The sequence below is a fragment of the Diospyros lotus genome, chromosome 3, assembly GCF_014633365.1.
Source record: "Diospyros lotus cultivar Yz01 chromosome 3, ASM1463336v1, whole genome shotgun sequence".
In the NCBI taxonomy this organism is placed as follows: Eukaryota; Viridiplantae; Streptophyta; class Magnoliopsida; order Ericales; family Ebenaceae; genus Diospyros; species Diospyros lotus.
In genome coordinates, this window is record NC_068340.1 from 33,237,704 (window position 1) to 33,251,586 (window position 13,883).

The 13,883-nt window shown below is 30.2% G+C and overlaps 2 non-coding genes across 2 annotated transcripts; both read right to left on the reverse strand.

Moving 5' to 3' along the window:
* Positions 1-12: 12 nt before the first annotated feature.
* On the reverse strand, positions 13-85 carry TRNAA-AGC (transfer RNA alanine (anticodon AGC)). The gene has a single exon. It is a non-coding gene; the product is annotated as a tRNA-Ala (tRNA).
* Positions 86-6,125: 6,040 nt separating this feature from the next.
* On the reverse strand, positions 6,126-6,198 carry TRNAA-AGC (transfer RNA alanine (anticodon AGC)). Its single transcript has one exon. It is a non-coding gene; the product is annotated as a tRNA-Ala (tRNA).
* Positions 6,199-13,883: the final 7,685 nt, after the last annotated feature.

Genomic DNA, 13,883 nt, shown 5'->3' on the forward strand with positions numbered 1-13,883 from the left:
TAAACCCACGTCTGGAGATGCGGGGTATCGATCCCCGTACCTCTCGCATGCTAAGCGAGCGCTCTACCATCTGAGCTACATCCCCATTGACAGTAGGCGCATTACCTTTTATTCATCTAAATCAGTCAAACTGCTCTAATCAAAGAATTCATTCAAGTACACAAAATTTTTAAATAGAAAGTGGAGATTAAAAAACACAAATCTCTCAATTGTACCAGAGAGAATTCTAAAAAATGTCACTCTCTATATCTTTTTTTAAAAGCATCGTCACCTTCTCTAACACAAGGTACATAAATTCCTTTATCTTTTTTCAAACGATTTTAAATTAAAAATTAATTCAATTTGCGTATCAAATAAAACAATATACTTTAACTTCGAAATTAATTTAATTACTGTAGTTTCAAAACAACTAAATAAACCATAGTACATTCATAATAGGGGCAAATTTGGTCACTTCAATGTATTTCAAAATTATCAAATAAGTAATTGTATTTTTTAAATTAAGATCACATTAACTGATATAATATTTTTTAATTATATTAATAATATCAACTATATTTCCAATCAAAAGAAGTCCATACAGTCGCAAATTCAAATTCGAAGAAGGCCACGGGCTCAAAGTTTGTGTCATTTTTTCCCATTTGACCTCAACTCTTAAAATATAATAATTTATTTGATATTTTTTCAAAATATAGTAATCAATTTAATTCTAAAACTAAATTATAATAATTTATTTAGCCCTTCACTCAATTAGACTTCAACATTTGAATGCATTTTTCAAAATTTCTCCATAAAATGAAAAGCAAAGGTTTTATAATGAATTATAGATAAAAAAAAAAAACTATAAATTATTTTCAAGGAAAATGATGAAATATTTGTAATTAAAAATTATTTTATTAAAATAACTCCCAACTATAGATTTCAACAAGGATGTCACTCATACTCAAAACATTAATATTTATAACATAAATTTTTTAAAAAATGGTACCAAGGAATCACCCATAAAATGTAAACAAATTTGAACAATTGGTGAAAAGGGAAAGCAATTTATTGAATTTTATATTAAGGGTAAATTATAAAAAAAAAAATCTTAAATTGTGATATGTGTATCAATTATAACACTAAGGGTATATTTGATTGGCCATCTTTTTCATGAAAAATTGTTATTTTTCACTCAAATTTTAACTTTTGAAGTGTTTGATTGACTAAATTTTTCATAAAAAATCTTTTCTCCCTTGGTCCCGTGACCATCTTTTCTCACTTTTATTGGAAAATAAATTTTTGTGGGGGAGGGTAGAGAAAAATTATTTTCCAGGTGATATAGGTCACGGCTGCAACGGTGAGTTTGCAATAGCTAGGAGATAGAATCCATTTTCGGCATCAAGTGGGGACGACGGCCTTCTTGTAGGGGTTGGCAGGCGGCGGGAGGCGAAGATGGGGCGGCAGCCTTCTTGTAGGAACAGACCATCTTTGTTGACAGGAATGCACTTTCATTTCTGTCAACAATGCACTCTCATTTCTATGTGTGTGTGTGTATATATACAGAAATATATAGAGAGAGAGAAGGGAGCAACCATCTTTGTTGCAGAGAGAGGACACATAAATGCATATATATATGATGCACTCTTATTGTGTGTGTATATATATATACACACAGAAATGTATATATATATATATATATAGGAGAAAGAGAGGGGCAACCATCTTTGTTGGAGATAAATCATCGGTAGATAATCTGTTTATTGGGCCATCTTTGTTGCAGAGAAGGGCAACCATCCTTGGAAACTCTCCATCTCTCTGTTTCATCCAGTGTCGGCCCTACTGTAAGGCCAAGTAGGCAGCTACCTAAGGCCCCAAAATGTGAAAGGCCCCATTTTTAAAATTTTATATTTTTTAATAATAAATATTTTATTAAAAAATTAAATACAAAATATTAATTTTATATTTTTTTCACGTACTCTCTGTCCAATTTTGTACTGTTGTCTATCTAATTTTATAGTGTATTCACAATTCTCAATTCTTAACTCACACATTAAACTCACTTTTCACTTTTCATTTCCTTCCCTCGTCATCTAATTTATAATTAATAATTATAATAATTAAATTAATGTAAGTCTACTAATAATATTTTTTTACGCATAGTATGAATTTGATGTTGAATACAAATTTAGTAAAATTAAGCGATGTTTGCAATTTTTTTAAAAAAATTAATAAATAAAAATAAAAAACGACATCAATTATGTAATTGATTGAAATAAAAAATTAATAAATTTTGTAGTGGATTGAACTTTAACTTCTTTTTTTTAATTTAATGAATTGATGAGTTTTTTTAAAAAAAATATGTATTATTTATTTTTTATAAAAAAATAATACTTTTAAAAAAACCTCAAAAAACTTTTTTTGCCTAGAACCCCCAAACTGGTTGGGCCGGCTCTGGTTTCATCAGCAGCAATAGCAGCAAGGAAGGAGTGATGGATGAATTGGGTCTCTGTTTCCATTTGGTTTATTTTTTTAAATATTTTGTCTATGTATATTTGATTTATTTTTTTATAATTGATTATTGATTTGTGTATTTATTGATTATCTGCATATGTATATGCAATTATTTTTATATAAAATAATTACAATCAAACATCAAAAGTTAGAAAATTATAATAATTTATAGGTAAAAAATTAAACCAATCAAACACATTTAATTGACATTTTCTCTGAAATTTAATTATAAATAATTCAATTGTCTAGAAAATGTTTTCTTTCCATGCAAATTCCATGCTTGTAATTAAACACACCCTAACTTTCAAAATTATTCTCAATTTTGAGTCATTTTTTTAATTTTATCACGTGTTTGAAAATTGTTTCAATTTGATACTTGTACTTTAACATTGATGTCAATTTTATCCTTAATTGATCTGTCGTGTGGCTCAACTAAGGCGCCATGTTAATTTATCCAATAATTGACACATCAACTCTTAAATTAAGAGATAAAAGTCTAATTTATCTTCAACTTTTGGTCATCTTTCAATTTTATCTCATTTTAATAGTTGTTTCAATTTGGGTCTCATTTTGCCTTATGGTTTCAAGCGTAAAATAATGTCGTTTTATTAGTGTGTCAATTATTGGACACATCAGCTCAGCACCTCAGTCGCCACGTCATTTGGGTTACACGTCAGTCAATCAAAAATAAAATTGACATTAATATTAAAGTACAAGAACCAAATTGAAACAATTTTTAAAACATGATAAAATTAAAAAATGACCAAAAATTAAGAATAAATCAGACTATTACCCCTTATAAAAAATATACTCAAACTTTCAAACATATATTTATTTCTGTAACATAGTTAGATAAAATTAATGACATTAATGTTCGTTTAATTTGTGTTTTGCTCTATCACCAACCAACTTCATATTGGCTTTTTTGTTTTTTTTTTTTCTTAACATGTTCTGAATACTTAAAATTATTTTCTTATATATTTAGGCTTCGTATATTTTATTTTTATACATACACGCATATAGAAATATATACATAACATATGCATTTATACAAAAATTTAGCCCATGATGTTTATTATTTAGTGTCTCTTATATTTTATCTACTTTTATAATAATATTTAAAGATAATAATGTTGATAGAACGGACAAACAAATAAGATATTAAATATTAAAAGTTTAATTATTAAATAGTTTATTTCAACATTTTACGAGTCTAAATAAGTTAAAAGAGTTACTAATCTACATTATTTTTTTAGAAAAATGATATTTTTATGTAATTTTTGTACAAAACATTATTGGTCTCTTAAGAAATGACCACTCAAGAGGTGGGTGAATTGAATTATTAAAGTTTTTATCAAATTCTTTAAAAAAAATCTTGAAATATAACTTTATAAAAATTATGCTTGTATAAATATATATAGGTGAATTTGTTTAAGATTCTTGGTGAATATATGTCACAAGATATAGTAATAAATAAATATGAGACAAGCAATTTTGAGTGGTTCTGTATTCCACACAATCTGTTCTATTTTTTCAAAATTTAACTATTCTTGGAGTTCTATTATATTCAAATTATACCAAGATTTTCTCCTTAACTCACATTGAAAACCAATACACATAGATTTTTGATGATTCTAGGCAACCAAACAATCCACAATAATGAATTTAAAGAATACAAATATGTCTCCCCACTTGAACACAAATAAATTAACAAATAAGAACAATGATACAAGACAATGAAACAAAGATAACCAATAAACCTTAGTTTAATGGAGAGAACTGGAATAGACTTGAGAAGCCTTCTTCCCCACTTGCCTTGAGATTCTTTAATGGATTGACAACTGAGCTAGCTCGAGAGCCTTAGATTGTTGGGAAATTACTTGAGAGCTTTGTGAGAGTTGGAGATTGCTTTAGATGTTCAAGAGAGCAAAACTTTTTTTTCATTTGGAGCTTCAACTATTTATAGGCAACTCTAAATGACTTACATAACATTCAAACATATGACTTTTAGATTTTGACAGTCGATTATCCTGCAATTATAGTTAATTGTCACTTAAATTAGAGTTGATTGTCCAAAAAAGACTCCCAACTATGTTGACTATGCATAACAAACTCTCAATTATGTTAGCATTGGCATTGATATAGTCGATTAGCACATCGGAAGTCAATTGTCCATGATTGAGAGTCAACTCTTGGTTTAGTTTTTTGAAACATCTAACTTTTTATATTTTATATTTACTTGAAAAATAATTTATCTAAAAATAACAATTTTGATAACAAATATACTATGGACAACTATTTTATAATTTAATCAGAACTAATTAAGGACTATAATTAATATATTATTTAAAATATTATTTTTATTAATCATCAAAACTCGATTAAATATTAAATGGAGTAAGTTGGCTCAAGAAACATGTTATTAGAATTAGGGACTAACAAGAAAAAAACAAACCGATTAAACCAAATTGTCCCAAATCATGATTTTATTAAAAAAGTGGTCAGTTATGATTTGACAATTTTAAATATTGTCTAAAATAGTTTAGTTTGGGTTTTATATTTGGTCGTAAAATTATAAATTTTAATTGATTCTCAAGTAAAATAATAAAATCACAATATAAGATTATAGATGTATATATTTATTAAAAATATTAACTATTATTGATAAATTCTAATACTAAGAATTGAAATGTTTTTGTATATTAGCATATTTTGTACACATTATTGAATAAATGTTTTCGGTTTCTATGATTTTGATCAAATACACATTTTAATCCCTATACTTGTAGGTTTTTTTTATTTAAATACTCAAACTTTTTTGTTATTTCAAAAACACTTTTGAACTATGTAATTTCTAGTCAATTACATCCATATATTTTTTGTTATTTCAATTATACCCCTAAACTGTACAGTTTTGAGTCAATTACACATTTTGATAAATTTGTTAAGAACAATAAATTTAGCAGTATAATTGAAATAACAAAAAATTTAGGAGTGTAATTGACTCAAAATTGTAAGTTTATGAGTGTCTTTAAAATAATAAAAAATACGAGTGTCCAAATAAAAAAAAATTATAACTACAAAAGTTAAACCTATATTTTTTTTTTTGGATAGTTTCAAGAACATATTTGGTTATGGTTTAAAAAATTGAATAATGTAACTTTGAGGGCATAACTTAGTAGTCAAAGTAAACATATAAAAAGATTTTTCACCCCACGTTTGTCGTGTATGAGTGTTTGAATCTTGATTGCTACGGTTATCTGATTTACCCTTTTCATTGGAATCGTGAGGTCGAGCATCGAGGGCACCCGTGATGGAGCATCATCCAAAAAAAAAAAAAATTGTATAGATATCATTTTATAAATATGATATACTTTAATGAATAGGCATTTCCTATTATATATGCACATTTGAAAGCGTAGGTATACTTGTAATAATTTTTAAAATTCATTATATAATTGATTCATGACGTTGAATAACCTTTTGATAAGTTACCTTTACATTAATCACACTTTTTATTTTATCCTCAGTTATTGTCTGTCTTTCTTATGTCATGGTGCGTGCAATAATAATGTCAAAATCTTTGCAAAAAGTGCATTTTGTAGCCTGGTGGACAAGGTCCCGAAACAAACTGGAGATGCGGGGTATCGATCCCCGTACCTCTCGCATGCTAAGCGAGCGCTCTACCATCTGAGCTACATCCCCGAGGACGACACCATCTATGACTCTAAAAGAATATAATCGAAGCTTAATATTTTGAAGGAAAATGATTTGGTTCCACTGAATCAATTTAGACAAACCATAAGCAATAAACAAATTCCCTTATTAAATTCTTCAACATCACAAGTCATTTCATTTTTAAAAATTAATCAATAATGATAAACGAATATATATAATCACCAATTCATAGCCAAACAAACAACAGTGTATTCATTAATCACACTAAATAAGATCAATTGTACATATTCTTTTAACTCGCAGATAATCCCATAAACAATTCGCACTTCATAGACAAAGCTAAGAATTCCAGACCACCCCACGCCACGCAGGACGCATATGGTAATCTGCTATAATTAATCACTACTGTTCATGAGAGACTCTTGGGGCCGTGGGTTCAGAGTACTCCTGGGCGACGGCGACGCCTCGCCGCCGTGTGGGAAGTCGGAGACGATGTCCAGAATCCGGCGGATGCTGGAACAGCGCGCCGGCGTGAAGGTGAGGGAGCTCATCGTCTTGCTCTTGGAGAAGATGTCCGACGAACTGGTGAGGATGAGATAGACCAGGCCCTGGACGAGCACGAACACCGCCACCTTCATCAACACGTCCGCCGCCAGAATCTGATCCATAGCCATTAATTTCTTCAATCCGATCGAGAGAGTTTGAACTTTGAACAAATTAGTTGTGTCGGTCTGCTGTAATTTTGATGAGTTCGATGGAAAGAGAGGGGTTTATAAAGGGCACAGCGCAGGGTGGTTCGAGGAAGCCGCCCATGAGTTGGAAACCTGTTGGATAGGCGTTGTTATTTTGACTATAGTGATTGATGGGCCATTGACCTTGACGAAGACGGATAACGTGAGAGGTTACCCAAAGCCGTCGACTAAGGCCTGACTCGGATGCTCTTAAATTAAATTGCTTTTGCATCACGTGAATCTCATTTTTGGATAATGATTTGAATAATAATGTTATAATAAAAAATATCAATATTTATTATGCATATTTTTATTACTCAATAAAAAAATATCATCTAAACTAAAGATTGGTCTGAATTAATGAGATGAGTCGAACAAACATCTACATCGCTTGAGGTAATTTGGTAAAACTTTAAGATCGTATTAAAGCGAGTTGGATTAGCTAGACCTTACTACTGTTAGCCCATTAGACCTTATATTTTAAAAATGAATTTAAAATTTTGAATATCATTTGATATCTATTCTAAATTTCAAATATAATTATATTTACATTCTTTTTGATAAATATCTCCAAATTTTATTTTTTTATTTTAAGTAACACCAAAAAAAATTATTTTTTGAGCACAGACAGGTAACTAAATAATTATAAAAAATAAATACAAATAAATTTTTATGTGCTTCTTGTATATTTTTGTTTCTTATTTTATAATTTTGGTGGATAACTATATGCATATGAATAAAAAAGCACATAATTAATTAATAGAAATGCATTTTAGATATTAACCATTTATTTGTATTTTTTTGATGAAATCGACAAAAATAGGGTGGATTTTACCTAAACTAAAAGCATTGTTCTTTTTGGTAAATACAAAAAAGAGTGTGATTCACAAAAATAAAAAAGAATACCCCCCCCCCCCCCCCCCCCAATATAACTACTTTAGAACCTAGCTAGGGAATATCTATAACAAACAGATCTTGAGGTAGAAATCACTTTGGTTATTTGTACTGAATTTTTGAAAGTCAATAATATTGTATAATTTCTTAAATTAGAAAGATAGTCCTTGTAATTATTTAAAACCTTAGGAACAATATATAGACATGGCCAAAATTGAACCGGACCGGCGGTTCGAACCGGAACCGGACCGAACTGGCGAAATTCGGTTCGGTTCCGGTTCAAGGTTCCGGAGAACCGGAACCGCCGGTTCCGGTTCCGTGGAACCGGCCCTCCCCCCTCCCCCCTCCCCCGTGGCCCCCCCTGGCCCCCCCGTGCGGCCGTGCACCCCCCCCTCTCCCCCCCCCCCCAACGGTCCAAATTGGACCGTTGGCTGCCACCCCCAGCCAACTTTTTTTTTTTTTTTTTAAATTTTATAATTCCTATCTATATATACCCCTCCCTCCCCCACTCATTTTTCACACTTTCTCTCTCTCTCTCTCTCAAGTCTCAAGCTATTATTCTCTCAATTTTATCTCTCATTTAATATTTTAATTTCAATTTCTTCAATTTTCTCATTTTGTTATTTATCAATTTATTCAATTATATTGTTAATTATTTATTACTTGTTACTATATTATTTTATCATTATTATATTTTTTTATTATCATACTTTTTTCAAAAAAATGGCAAGTGAAGGTAGAAATTTTGAAAATGTTGAAAATGTTGAGTTTGAAGCTCAAAATTTTCAAACACAAGAGAGTGAAACTCAACAAAAGGGAGGTGGAAAAATTTCTACTTCTGATATTTTTAATATTCATTTCAAGAAAACACCAAAAGGAGATGGTAAATTTGATGTATCTTGTAATTATTGTAATCAGGTATACAAATTCAAGCAAGGAGGTGGATATGGTACTTTCGCCCGACATTTGCAAACAAAGCACCCGCTCAAGGTTGGATTGAGCCGCGATCAAACACAAATATCCGGGTTTGCTACCTCTTCAAACTCTCCTCAATTATTTCATTATAATGAAGCTAATTGTAGGTCTGGTTTAGCTGAAATGGTAGCAATTGATCATTTATCTTTTAGTTTTGGTGAAAAATTAGGTTTTACTCAATTTTGTCAAAACTTTGTTAATCCTAGTTTTAAATCAATTCCTAGAAATACTTTGAAAAGGAATTTGTTAAAATTGTTTAAAAACTCAAAAATTGAATTGATAACATATTTTCAAAACAATAATATTAATGTTTCTATTTGTAGTGATATTTGGAGTGATCATTGGCAAACTCATTCATATATGGGTATTACTTGTCATTGGATTGATGAAAATTATGTTTTACAAAAAAGAATTCTTGCGTATCGATGTTTTGATGAAAGTCATAATACTGAAAATATTTGTAGATTAATTCAACAAATTTTACAAGAATATAGATTAGTTAATAGAATTTTTTCAATTTCTTTTGATAATGTATCGGCTAATACTGCTTCTATTAATGAATTGAAAAGAATTTTCCAACCAAATTTTGGTGGAAGATTTTTTCATGTTAGATGTGCATGTCATGTTTTAAATTTATGTGTTCAAGATGGTATTAAGTCACTTAATTCTTATTTAGATCCAATTAGAAATGTTATTTCTTATATTTGGGTACACCCTCGAACTGCAAAAGTATGGGCACATTTTTGCACCTCCAATGGTCAAACCCCAAAACGTTTTTCAAAAGATGTCCCTACTCGTTGGAACTCAACTTTTAAATTACTTAATCAATCTTTTGAATATAAAGATTTATTGTGTTCTTTTGCAGCAAATTATATTCCACAATATCCTATTTTTCCAACTATGTGGAATGTTTATAGTTCAATTTTGAATATTTTACGAATTTTTAATGATGCTACTCATACACTTAGTAGTGTTTATAAACCAACTTCACATCAATTTTTAATAGAAGTAATGAATGTGGCCGGTGTATTAATGGAAGGAATTAATGTTGAAGAAATTTGTCATGCTGTTTTAGAAATGAGAGAAAAATGGTTACGTTATTATCAATTTATTCCTGAAATTTTTCTTGTTACTATGGTATTTGATCCTAGGTGTAAATTTGATGGTTTAATTGAGTGTTTGTCTAACTATTATTCGTTGTTAGGATTAGAAAATAATGAAGAAATTGATGTGAATATTATAATTTCTAAGGTTAGAACTTTATGCAATCAATTATATGAAGCATATGTTATTGCTCCTAGTAGTGAAGAATCATTTCCATCCATGGCTCCGCATTCCTCTTCCTCCCAACCAATGAAATGGGGTCATAAATTTTTAGATCAAAGGAGGAAAAAACCTAGATCGAGCTCACATTCGGAGCTCGAAACTTATCTAACCACAGTTTTTGAGTTTGGTGATGATACAGGTTTAAATTTTGAAATTTTGGAGTGGTGGAAAAGGCACAAGGAGACATTTCCAACTCTTGCAATTATTGCAAGTCAACTTCTTGCAGTTCCAGCTTCAACTGTAGCCGTTGAACAAACATTCAGTAGTGGAGACAACATTTTGGACGAAAGAAGATCAAGATTGGCTCCAGAATCATTGGAAGCTCAAGTTTGCCTCGATGATTGGGAAAGAGTTAACATGCGACGTCAAGAAGAACTTATCCATTCATCATCATCTGACGAATGGGTTAATGATGGTTCAACAACGGCGACTTCCGACTCCAATGAAGATGCGTAGGATCCAAGTCCATATTTTATTTTTTTTCACATTTGTAAAAATTAATTACTTGTATTACATTTTTGTTGTAATTATTTTTAATGAAATTAAGTCTAATTCTATTTTTTATTTTTTATTTTTCACATTTGTAAAAATTAATTACTTGTATTACATACTTGTTTAGTTGTTTTAATTATTTTTAATGAAATTATTACTTATATTTCTTCAATTTTTAGTAGTGTTTTTTTATTAAAAATATGGTTGAGAATATTTATATTTACAATTACATTTAACAATTAAAAATCGAAACCAAACCGAACCGAACAACGGAACAAGGACCAAAATTGAATACAACAATATTTAAAAAAAATTAAAAAAATTCGGTTTGAACCGGAACCGGAACCGTTGACCGAACCGGCTCAAACCGTTGACCAAACCGGTCCAAACCGTTGACCGAACCGGCACGAACCAGAACCGGAACCGAACCGTCCCAAACCGCCCTTGGGCGGTTCGGTTCAGGTTCAAAGATTTCTTGAACCGGAACCGGCGGTACATGAACCGGAACCGGCGGTTCATGAACCATGGCCATGTCTAACAATATATTGGCCCTGTTTGTTGTAGCTTAATTAGATAAATTATAGTTTCTAACTTCTCATATTATAACTTCTAAAACTTAGAATAAGTTGTGAACTTGTTTGTTGCAGTTTCTCAAAAATTGTAGTTAAACAGTTGTGGTGTTTGATACCATAAATTATAAAATAACTTATTTTTGTATGATTGTCCATAATACCCTTAATAGTTATAGAATGATAATTTAAAAATTAATTAGTGTATATGTATAAGTTTCAAGTGTTATAAAAAAATTAATCCGTATATAGAGAGAGAATGAGATGTCGAGAGAGAAAAAGAGATCTGAAAATGAAGATGACGGTGGAGAAGATAGACCCTTAATTGTGTGGATAGAAGAGTAATTCTTTGTTAAAAACAGGAACAAAATTATCACAAAAATATAACTGTTTAATCAAAAATTATAAAAGATGAGGTACCTTAGTTTTGAAAAAATCAGTTTCTACCCCTTCTAAAAGCTAGTAGAAGCTATAAGTTAGAATTTTACAAGTTAAAACAAACACTACATTCTCACTTTTTTGAAACTAGAAACTAAAAGTTACAACTTTTAAACTACAACAAACATGCCTATTGAAGGTGACGGTGATTCACGAAATGGTAACACTGTAGTGGCGGTTGACGCGTTTTCTTCTCTTAAGAGGTTATTAATTACTTCTGGCTCCGTAATTAAATTCATACAAATATATGATGAAATAGTTTGATATTTAATTTCACAATTTTGGCTTGATTTCATTGATTACGTTTGCGTTTCTTAAGGCTTTAATTTCATTTTAATTTTAAGGTCAATCATGTCCGCTTAAGTTATGTTTTTACCTTTCAAGTAACTAATGTATGTATAGTAATTTTGAAAATTGTATCTTCTTAGGCAGCATTGTTCCCTCTAGGTTGCATTTTTTCCCCTGTTCTAATAATTAGGGTTTTTTTTTTTGCCTGAATGGTAGGTGAATTTCAGATATTTACTATTCTATTTTATCCCCTTTTTTATTTCATTATTCATTGAATTTAAAAAAAAACACAAAAATTAAAGAATTTGCATGCTATATTTAGTAATAAAAAACAAACGAGACAACTAACTCTACGAAGATAACCCTCGGAATTGAAATTAGTGTGGTGCATAATATTCTTGGAAGGATGAGAGATTACAATAAGAAAAAAATATAACAAAGATATAGTTAGTGTAATATCTCAAGAACTTAGAGAATGATAATATATATCGAGAATAAATAAGGAATGAAAGAATATCAGCTGGATACTTTTTAAGTTGAATGTAAGTAAAAAACTCTCGGGTTAAATATATTTGAACTGAGGAACCTTAAGGATGGATGACCCCTAGGAAGTTCAAATAGGCCCATCAAGGTAAGTTATTCCGATCATTCCTATTGCTTAATGCAAAATATTATAGTTAGTCATATCCACAAAGAGTAAAGAAAGATAACAAGTCTATTACTGCATTATATTCACATTGCCTAGGTTGTAATTCTTCCAGTTCTTGTGCTAGTTTGAGAGAATGTAATGTGAAGTAGTGACACTTTATTCTTATATTGATCCTATAGAGTTGACGTTTTACCCATTCCTCCAACAAGCCTTGACTCATTTTCATTTTCAAGTAAACTAGAACCGTTGATAGAGAGTCTGAACTTGCCTGATAAGCCTCTCACAATCTCTTAATTTTTAAAATCTTGAGCAGCTCCTCTAATCTAAGTTGGTCGGTCTTTAGCTTGCAACAATGGTTGGCCATCTGCTTCACGTCATATACATATTTGAAAACGTCTGCAAGCTTTTCCACAAACTCCAAAATAGAGTTAGACAAGTCTTCATAAGTTAGGAGCCTCCACAAATATGCAAAATCATACAGGCCGTGAAAAGTAACCCATTTGAGTTGTGTATGTCTCTATAAGATATCCATAAACATCTAAGAAAAACGATGCATGTCGACCATTCTCTTGTATTCTTCGTAGGTCAATGCCACTATTTAACAAAAAGTTAAAGGAAGACAGGCCATGCTCATCCCTATCCATGTCGAAATTGGAAAAAATTATCTGCCATGTTCCACTCACATTGCCTTAGTCATCAAATAACGTAAGGCTTAATTGTACCATCTTCATCCTATCCACATTGTACTTGAGATGTACATATCTCTTACTTTCAAAAGCATCATTTTTTATACGTTTTAAAAATCTAGGAAACTTGATATCCAAGGTTATCGTATTATGCATAATAAATTTATCATCAATGTGTGACATTTCTCTAAATAAATTTTTATTCCAAACCTCTCTAATTCTCACCAACATAGCGTTGGCCATTAATATTTTCTTGCTCTCTAATCTTCTTTAATTTTTATCTTTTTTATTGTGGCTTTCATATGTGACCCAATACATGTATTTATACTAATTAAACCGTGTTCATCTTCTTCAATCTTCATCTTCAAATGCCACATAGCTCTCAATGATGTGTTGGTTAATTAGATTTGTCTCATCTCCTCCTCCTGATTTGGTGGCTAATTAAATTTGCCGAGTAGGATGAGGTGGTATTTGAAGATGAAGATTGAATAATATTTTGTGATATTATTACACTAGATGGGATTTGTCTTATCATCAAACTGTTTTTATTCATAAATTCTTTTCTCTTTTTTATGAAAATTGGACAAACTTTAAAATCTCATTTATAAAATATTTGTATACTGATAATAATTTGATATATATATATATATAAAAGATAGTGTTG